This window comes from Mus caroli, chromosome 9 (assembly GCF_900094665.2).
Source record: "Mus caroli chromosome 9, CAROLI_EIJ_v1.1, whole genome shotgun sequence".
In the NCBI taxonomy this organism is placed as follows: domain Eukaryota; kingdom Metazoa; phylum Chordata; class Mammalia; order Rodentia; family Muridae; genus Mus; species Mus caroli.
The window spans coordinates 39,835,836-39,844,212 of NC_034578.1; positions in this window are offsets into that span (position 1 = coordinate 39,835,836).

The window sequence follows — 8,377 nt, forward strand, 5'->3', positions numbered from 1 at the left end:
CTGCAGGCACCTGCACTCATGTGCACATACCTACACATAGACACACTTATACATAATTTAAAAATAAAAAATAAATCTTTTTTTATAAACTAGGTTTGGGGAAAAAAACCCTGAAAACTGACCTGAAAAATAAGAGCAAGAATAGCTTTCCAATATAGCAAAAGTACCTACACAAATTTAATAGTTAAAGCAGAAAGCAGGCATCCTCTCTCGCAAGCACTGGAGACAAATGATTGTCCAGTAGTGAGGTGAGACCTGCTTTATAGTGGGATGTAGTTGCAGGAAGAAGTGGCTGTAGAGAGGGGAGTTTATTACATGGGGAGGTCAACTCTGGGCTGTGCTGGCAACATGCATGCATGTGTTTATGTGTGCATGTGTATGTATGTAGACTGCAGAGACACAACACAGACAATGAGGAAGAGCTTGCCATACAAGTATGAGGGCTGGAGTTGGTATTGAGCACCCATGTAAATGCTTCATACAGTGGTGGAGAGCCTGTAATTCGAGACTCTGTGAGAGACAGGGAACCCTGGAGCACACTGGCTAGACACTGCTGAGTCCCAGGCTCAGTGAGAGACCCCACCAATCAGAGAGAAGAGAAATGAAGGAAGATACCCTCCATCAACCTTTGGTCTTCACACACATGTGCCCAAAGACACATATACACAAACTTGCAGGCACGCACATGCACATGCACAGACATGAACATAGAAGGGAGCTCTGAGGAGAGAAAACAAAATGGTCTAAATGAACCAGGGAGAAGGAATCACAAGGGTAATGAGGGGGTAAGACATAAAAATGTTAATAAAAGCAGAGCAGAGGACAGCATCAGCCAGTGGTAGAGCATGTGTTTAGCATGGGACAGTCCCTGTGTCCATCCCCAACACTCACATTTCTCAGCTAAGGGCTTTTAACTTGTCATTCTGTAGGCTCAAATCCATCCCTCTGCTCATCTGTGTGCTGGACAGTTTTATGTCATCTTGACCCAAGCTAAAGTCATCTGAGAGAGGGAACCTCAATTAGGAAATGCCTCCATAACACTGGGCTGTAGGCAAGCCTGTGGGGCATTGTCTTCATTAGTAACTGATGTGGGAGAGTCCAGCCCACCGTGAGTCATGCCATCCCTGGGCTGGTGGCTCTGGGCTCTATAATAAAGCAGACTGGGCAAGCCAGTGAGCAGTGCCTCTCCATGGCCTCTGCATCAGCTTCTGCCTCCAGGTTTCAGCCCTGTTTGAGTTCCTGTCCTGTCTTCCTACAGTGATGGAATACAATGTGGAGGTTTAAGCTAAATAAACCCTTTCCTCCCCAACTTGCCTTGGGTCAAGGTGTTCCACCCTAACAATAGTCACTGTGACTAGGACAATCTCACTTCTTACATCCACAGCACTGCAGTTTAAACTCCAAGCCTTGAAGTGGCATTTTCCTCCTTTAGATGAGAACGGTCTGCTTGCAAGTCAGCTCCGCTCAAACAAGCAGCTGCTAACCCAGTGCACACACAGGACAGGCAGGCAGAGCATGGCATGGAGCCAAGCTGTACCACCGAGTGACCTAAAAGTCCAACCCTGACTCCTTAAAGATCCTCACCCTTTTCTTGAGACTGAGCCATCTCTCCATCTTCACCTGGTGCCAGTTGAGATAGAGACCATCTTTGAGACAAGACAAACACACCGTGACCTAAACATCTGAAAAGCTACCTGCACACTTGGGGTAAAACTACAGGTCACAGCAATGTAAAGCAAAAAGTTCAGCAGCCCTCTTCATTTACACTTTATTTTATGCTTGTACCTGGCTTCCAGATTTCATCTTCATAATTTAAGAGAAAATATTTGGAAGATAATTTCCAGGATGAGTTATACCACTTGTGTTGTTTGTTGTTCAAGGACACACACTAAGTCCAGACGGAACCACGCTGTGCTTGCCAGAGCAAACAGTTGGCATTTAATAAATGCTAGGTAATAAAAATAGATGAAGTACTTCCATTACAGTACCTATAGAGGTTTGTTAAGCACAACGTAGAGTAAACAAGCCACTGGCCCCTGTTTGGACGACACATGAAAGTCCCTTTCTCTGGGCCAGCATGAAAAACATGGCTCCCATGTCTGTGTGAACATGCTGAAGGCATGTCTCACTAGTACCATAGTGACAGGAAGCAGAAAGAGGGCTCTTTCTTTCACTCTTTCTCTTAATTATAGTTTGGATCTAAATAATGAAAACGCAGCACACAGGATCTGAAATAATTCAGAGTAAATGAAAAGCCTCAGAGTGGGGGCTCTTAATCACATCATCCAGAGGCAGGGCCGGAGAGTGGGCAGCTGGAAGCACCAAATTACCAGCAGACTCCAAGACAGCAGAGATGGGTCCAGAAATTAAGCTTGGTTTCCATGATAATTCAGAACTCTTTGTTTGGGGGCCAGAGGAGGAAGGAAGCAATGTAGTTTCCAGTCCAGAAACTGCTCGTTAATACCCTAGCAAAGCAATAACCTCAGCTAATAGGAAATATTATGATGTCTCCAGAGAACAGAGGGGAAAATTCAGATTTACTCTCCCATCCATGTAGCTCAGTGCAATACAATATATTCAACAGAGTTGAATAAATACCAATGAGAAGGTTAGAACATTGATTAGGAGAAATATTTCACCCAGCCGACATCTGGAAGCAAACAGACGAGCGAAACAAAGCAGGCTGGGAGACGGAGGTTGTTTGATTTCTATGGAAGTTACACTGGTGATTTGTGGCCATCCCGCAGGGAGTGAGTCCCAGTGGGGAGTGGGAAAACAGGGAAAGCGGTGTGGGAGGGGCGCCCTTTGTGTGGGCCGACTGGGGGCCCGCTTCCATTGGGTTTATTACAGTGTTTTATGAAGCAATACAAGAGACATCTTCAGCCAACATCAGGATTGCAACAGGCACATAATATAACAAATGGCTTATAAAAGGTTATGGAATCTTCTAGATGACTGAACCTAAATAAATTGTCTCCTGTCTGGGCTTCTGGTATCGTATCATTTCAGAGCGTTTATCTAATCGTAGCCAAAGCAAGGGAAAGATGACAGAGGTTCGGACAGTTGGAAGAAACAGCTCCTCCTTACTTACACACTTCACAAACTGGGTGCTGGTCCTACCTTCCAGTTGGTTACTGATGACCATGGGGGGTGCACTGGAAGGCACCCAGTGCTGAGCTGCCCAGTGCTGACCCAAAGTGCCCTCGACCCCCTAAGTAACATTGGATCTTGGTTCCAAAGAGGAAGAGAAAGTAACAGGAAGCTCCCAGGGTTCCTGGCTGGCCATCACCAGTCTGTCCAGATCCAAGAGCATCTTAGATCTCTAATTACCACATGGTGTACCCACCTTTGGAAGAGAAAAACAAAATTGGCTGGCAAACTGACCTAACGCAACTGCATCCATAGATCTTAATGAGATTCTTAGAAAGCAAAACAAGCCACGCATTTCCACAGCGTACTCTTATTCTGTGCTCCTCATCTTGGTGCGATAGACTTTGGGGCTCTTGGGGCAATTAAGAAAATGGGCATAATTGAGCTCTCAAAAGGTATTTTATGCTGGGAGGAGTAGGTAAGAAATAATAGAACACTAATTGCCACCATTTATCAAGTGGCTACTGTGCACATGGCTCTGTATTTCCAGAGTATTGCTGAAGCGTCAGAACACAGCCTGCAAGGTGGGCGCCATTATTACTGCCTCTACATGCAGATGACTCAGGAGAAGCTTAGGGAAGCTCTTTTTCTGCATCTCTTCCATCCCTCCTATTCTCCCTCCCTCCCTCCCTCCCTCCCTCCCTCCCTCCCTCCTTTCCTCCCTCCATCCCTCCCTCCCTTGCAGCTATCAACCCTGAAACGTAGAAGACCTGACAAGTTCCCTCTTCATCCCAGTCATGTGATCTTGGGAATGGCATAGCCGGACCTCAGCAAGATCAGCTGAGAGGCTGGATCCTGCCGAGTAGGACAAAACAGAACAGAGAGTTAAGAGAAGACCCTGGAAGGTTACTGCAACATCTGAGTCAGAGGCTTACATGTGGCAAAGTGACGGAATGCAAAGTGCTGTAGCAGGCAGTTCACGGACACCAGCATAAGGGATAGCCCAGCACAGAAGAGAGGAGGGGCTGAAACTAATTTGAAAACCCAAGAGGCTGAGCTTGCTGTTAAGAGGAGTAAGTGGTGGGAGAAAGGCCTTGAAGGTGCATGCAGTTCGGTTCTGAGCATTGGAGTGCTGAATCAATTTAGGCGTGTCCATCAGGAATTGAAACTGCAGCAGTCTCTGTAGAGCCAAGTGACACTCATCCCACGCGGTCCAGCTGGATTCATGCCAGGAGCCTTGTACTCACAGAAGTTTATGGTTGCAATTACTTTATAGACTTTCTTATCAGATGAAGGTAAATAAAATGTGGTATATCTATGCAATGGAATATTAGCTAGCAGAGTGAAGTGTTGATGCATGAAATATGAGCCTTTAGAGCTTTATGCAGTGAAGCTAGTTGTGAAAGGCCACATAGTATATGATCTATTTGGATGAAATACAACCAGATAAATCCATGGGGACAGAAAGCAGTCACTAGAGGCTAAGGAGAAGGGAGGCTGTTAGTGGGATGTGGTGAGGAAATGCTCTAGAATTGAAATTATAGTTGGAAAAACAAGACAAAGACCATTGAGCTCTACACTTTTAAGTGATGAATTTTATGGAACATGTGTGTGTGTGTGCACACATGCATGCACACTTGAATGCACATGTATGCATGTATGTATGCACATGCACAAGTGTTTGTGTGACATATGCATGTCTGTGAGCACATTACTCGCCACTCTTTCCATCTTTTGTCTTTTACTCTCATTGTTGTGTGTTTGCATGCACACACATACCACAGTGATCAAAAAACTCTGTGAAGGACCAAGCCAATGTCACCACATTGAGCAGGTTAAGAACATCTACTGAGCCGTCTCACGAGCCTCTACAACATTTTTTTTTTTTTAAGACAAGTTGACTCAGTGAACCTGGGCTTGTCATTTCAGCTGAGACTCTAGGATCTGCCTGCTCCATAACTTTCAGCACTAGGATTTCAGTCCCTCCATGTCTCGCTTTTAGGTGGGTACCGGGGATCTGAACTCAGGCCCTCATGCTTGAGGAACAAGCACTTTACCCACCTGCCCAACCCTACAGGCTATTAGATTTGCAAACACTTCAGTGTGGCTCAGGCTAACCTCACACTCATGATCCTCCGGCTGCAGCCTTTGGAGGGCTGAGATTACAGGTGTGATGCACTAATGCCTAACTGACTATAAGCACTTTTAAGGAAGAAGCTATTTCTGCAGCCAGTAATAAAGGCAAATTCTTGAACCCTGCTTCCACTAAGGTGTGCATCACAATCACTCCTAGACTTAGTAGCCTTGCCTGTGAAAATGGTGATACGCACTTGTCTCCAGGCGAAGGACGGGTGGGGTTTGTCAACAAAACGGCACCTGCAACCGGCGTTTTTTATTCTTGGGTTTTGAGTCCTCTACAAAAAAAAAAATGTGACCTTCCACAGAATGAATGCTTGGAGCATTACTAAGATGAGGGTGTCGGATGGGACCTGGGGAAAACTCAGGTAGGTCCTGGGGGCGAGAACTGATGGGGACAGGAAATGAGAAGTGTGGGCAGGACCCGGACAGCTGGAGAGAAAGGGCGCCATCCAGACTTTGGTAGAAGCAGAGTGGAGGCAGGCAGGACCTGGAGCACCAGGTCAGGGAGACAGGAAGGAGACTGAAGTGGGGCATGGAGGGAAATAAAGCTGGCTAACTAAACCAGGGACATGTCTCAGAGACTGAGCAGTTTAGTCTCTAGGGCGGTAACCACAGAGTCTGTCTGTGTGGGCTTTAGGACAGGCAAGTGGCATGGTGATGAGATGGCTGGGTTTTTGGGAGACTCAACTGGGTAGTCACATGTGTGGCAGACTGGAGAGAGAAGGAAGCAGTGAATTCGGGTGTCTCCTGTGGTGATGTGTGGCAAAATGACCTGGTTACGCTGGAAATACAGCAACAGGAACTTCAGACAGCTGGGAAGAAAAAGATCACAAAGCCGGCTAACAAACACCGCAAGGATCCTGAGGTCAGTGTTTCTTTTTCCCTTTTCTTTTTTTTTTTTTCCTTTTTCCTTCTTCAAGCTATCATCAAACACTCAGCAACCCCTTGTTTCCTAGAACAAAGCTGGAAATAAGTTATTCAATTAATCGATGGCCTCTTTGGTCACCGCTACCCAGCTATTCTGGCTCCAGATAACAAGATTCTTATTTCCATTTCCTAGGTCTGCCCGGCCTTGATGGCAATTCCGCTCAATGTATCTTTGAAGAGAGATGAAGGAGCAAGTTGAGCATGTGAGTTAATCATAACTCATGTTTAAAGATCCAGAACCTACTCCACCTAAGCCCATTAGAAAGCAAATACTCCCACGGGGAGCAAACATTAGGCTCCATATGCTCAAAAAAAAAAAAAAAAAAAATCCATCCCCTTTCTTTTCACTTGGGCTGTTCCTGTGTAAATGTTTCATGGCATTTTGGCTTCCCTGGCACTTACTCTCCAGGATAGACCCATCACAGTAGCACATCAGATGCCCAAGTCATCAATCTAACTTACATTCTGGGGACGCAATGCTTAAGATCTCCCTGCATTTCAAAAAGGCCCTTGTTAAGGACAGCAGAAATGGAGACAAAACTTCACAGTCCCTCCTTAACGGATGCACAGCAAGCCTCCCAGAACCAGCAAGGGAAAGCTCTTCCTCCACTGGCCTGCCTCTCACAGGAGTGGTGGGAAGTTAACTGCGCTCTTCATGCTTGGAGGATACCATTTTACTGACTGAGCCGCAAGTTGGATTTTTTTATTCTTTATTTTTGGACAGGCTTTATATAGCCTGTCCTGAAATTATGTAGATCAGGCTGGCCTTGAACCTACAGATTCCCCTCTTTTTTCTTCCTGGTACTGGGATTAAAGGTGTGTGCTACTATGTCTGGATATAGTATATAAACTGAATGTTTTAAGAATAAAATTACCATATAGGTTTGTATTTAACTATAATTACCTTTTCCAGTTATGTGTGATTCTTTTATTTCCATCAATAAATTCTAAATTTCAAGTATAAAAGAAAACCTGTTACTTCGCTAAGCATATGAACTATATTCTGGGACACAGAAGCCATTGTGTAGTACACGCTGGTATCCCAGCCCAGGAAGATCTCTAGGGCTTGCTGGCCCATCAGTCTGCAGTTCTAGGCTGGAGATAGACTGTCTCAAAGGAGATGAACAGAGCTTATGACCCCTGATGTTGTCCTCAGTGTCCACCCACACATACGCACTGCACATATGAGCATGGACATACATAAACACATTTTTAAAACCATACAAAATGTGACCGGGAGGCCACCATGGCTTCCTTTCTCCAGTATGTGTTCGATCAAGTATACGTACATATACGTGAAGTGTGATGGTGGAATTATCTTCAATCAGTTCTCCCTTAGCCTCTGCAGCAGGGGCTCTCAATCAAACCCAGAGCTGTGATACCACTAGCCTCACTATCTAGTTTGCTCTGAAATAGTCTCGGCCTGTGGTTGAAATTATCCATAGGCTGCTAGCCTGCCTGGCATTTATGTGTGATCTCAGAAGCCAAACTCTGGCCTTCATGTGAACTGGGGCAGCAGCTGCTTAATCCAAGCCCTCCCCCCAGCCCAGCCATCTTGTGTGTTATGTATACTTAGTTTGTTGTCTTTTAAGGAGTTTTTCCTTGCTTTAGGCTTATTTATTGAACTTGAGTTTAAGACTGAGTCTCAGAAATCTGCAGGAGGTCACACAAATGGAATTTGATAGTTTTGTAATGCTTTGCATACAGAGATGTCTGTGTGAGATTTTAATATCTTTACACAGCTTGTTACCTTACCTGGTAAGGGCGATCTTCTTTGAATGTATAATAAGCTGGCTTCAGACTCAATAGCCTGTGGGCAGTTGAGTCCATGTGAGAGAATGAAAACTGCAGAGGTAAGCCCAGTCAAGATCACCCAACAAGGGCGAGGAAGGGGTGGGACTGAATCCTGATGGTGCTGTGTGGCCTGTGTGCCTCCTGGCTATGTCAAGGAGTCAACAATTAACTTCTGTAAAAAATGACTAAGACAGGAACATGTATGTGTGCACAGGTGCCCATCAAGGCCAGATGGGGGTGTCAGGTCCCCTGGAGCTGGAGTTACAGATGGAGAGAAGCTGCCTGGTCTAGCTCCTGGGAAGAGCACCCCCCGGCCTGGAAAGGCAGCACACGTTCTTTTTTTTTAATTTTTAATATTTTTTATTACATATTTTCCTCAATTACATTTCCAATGCTATCCCAAAAGTCCCCCATAGCGCCCCCCCCC